Raw genomic sequence first — 1,835 nt, 5'->3', positions numbered from 1 at the left:
GGGGGCACGGAGCAGCCACCAGCCCCTTGCTGTCTGCCCCGCTGTGCCGGAGATGGCCGACGGATGAGCTGCATGAAAGCGGGGAGGGCAAGGGAAGTTCAGCCTTGCTCAGAGCTGTTTTGGAGTTAGGTGTTACTCTCACTCTCCTGTGGTCCAGCAGCGTTTCCCAGCAGGCAGCTGCTTCACTGGCACTCTGGGGACTTGTGTTATTTCTGATCTGGCTGGAGAAATAAAAGAAGGGGATGCTGCCGCCATCCTCCACTTACTGGGAGCGGGATGCTGCGGCTCATGGCACCAGCTCTGCCCCTTCCTGTTTGCCCCTGTAATTCCAGCAGCGCCTCAGGGAGCAGGACCAGGTAGCACAGCCCTTGCGGAGGGCCTCCCAGGAGGGTGTGCTTTGGGCACCATCAAAAGAAAGGCAGACCCGCACTAGCTCTCTGGAGCTAGGCAAGAGTCTTGGTGACTGCTAAAGGAGACGTTAGAGCAAATTAATTAAAGTGTTTGGGTTTTGGTTTTATTTTTTGTCATGACTTCTGTGCCAGCCTCAGATTCCTCTGGGCCTAATGTGATTTTGAATACTGTGTTGGCAGCAATTGGTGACATTACACTATCGGCAGGAAGCGCCTTCCCCAGACCTCTGTCTCTCCCTGGGGAGCAGGCAGGGAAGCTGTGGTCCTCCTTCCCAGGTCTTGGACAACACCTCAATTGGTGGCTTAAACATACCTCAGGGGAGGGGGCTGCCTGGTATCCTGTTTGGGTCCAGCACAGATCCCTGTAAACCCCATGCTCTCTTCTCTCCCCAGCGCAGCGTTGGACACTCTCTATGAAACATCCCAGCTTCAGCAGCCCACGGCATCCGTGTGCCGGCCGGTGATTTGGAGCAGGACAGTTTGTTACTGAGCGTAAGTGCCCGAATCCTTTGTGTTGTCAGTTACAGCTATTCGAGAGCAGGGACTTCCCCTGCTCAATGGACTTTATTCCTTTGAAAAACCGTGCCTTTCATTGCTGCTCCAGCTGGGTCACTGTGGTGAGGGTGTCTGCAGGGGAAGCGGAGCACTCACAGCTGCAGCCAAAGTCTTCTTGTCAGGGCATGAACTCTTGCAGCGCCGGCACTTTGGGCCCGTGGTTGCAGGAGCTGCTCAAGTAGCTGCCAGCAGGGAACAAGCCACAGAGGAGACGGTGTTATGCTCATTAAGTTACCGTACCGCAAAGCCATGCCAAAAATCTGCTGGCAGCGTTACCAGATACTGCTGAGACCTGCCGGTGTTTCCCAGAGCGCGGGATGCAGACAGATGGCTGCACTGGCGTGTCAGGGCCGGGGGAGCCGCAGTCGGGGTCTCTCAGCCCTTCAAGGACTCTCTGACCCGGAGAGTTAACTGCTGGAGGGACAGACACCCTCTCACCCGAGGCGCCGAGCATCCCCCAGATCCTCTCCGTGCGGAGCCCGGCCACGCTTTGGTGGGCTCAGACGTACCTGGGCAGAGCAGGGGCTCCCCAGCCCGCACTGACCGGAGCCTCTCCCACAGCACGTCTCTGACTGGAGACCGCGTAGCTAAAAGGGACTTGCAAATTATTAATGCTTCGGGGCTCATCCCCTTGCTTGTGGCTTCTCCACTGGCTTCGGAGAAGTCCTAAAGGAGTAGGGGAAATAAAAGTGGGGGTCCTTCCTGGGGACAACAGCAGAGGTAGGCGGGAATGGGTGGCTCACACAGGCGAACCCAGGCCTTTGCAGAGCATGTCTTTCTCCAAAGCATTAGTCAGTCACTAAAGCATCAGGAAAAGAGCCTCCCTTGTCCCAGCCTCTGCTTCGGTTTTACTCTCATCTTCTGACATAA

General features: G+C 56.4%; 1 protein-coding gene across 1 annotated transcript in view; it reads left to right on the top strand.

The window, feature by feature from the left end:
- The first annotated feature begins 825 nt into the window (after positions 1–825).
- The window catches only part of DUSP14 (dual specificity phosphatase 14), a 3,701-nt gene continuing 2,691 nt past the window's right edge, over positions 826–1,835 (top strand). The window contains exon 1 of the mRNA XM_009329101.1: positions 826–902. The gene's annotated coding sequence lies outside the window, so the exon portion shown is untranslated. The remainder of the gene's footprint in view (positions 903–1,835) is intronic.

The sequence above is a fragment of the Pygoscelis adeliae genome, unplaced genomic scaffold, assembly GCF_000699105.1.
Source record: "Pygoscelis adeliae isolate BGI_AS28 unplaced genomic scaffold, ASM69910v1 Scaffold427, whole genome shotgun sequence".
Taxonomy (NCBI): Eukaryota; Metazoa; Chordata; class Aves; order Sphenisciformes; family Spheniscidae; genus Pygoscelis; species Pygoscelis adeliae.
This window is presented reverse-complemented; position numbering and strand designations above follow the sequence as displayed.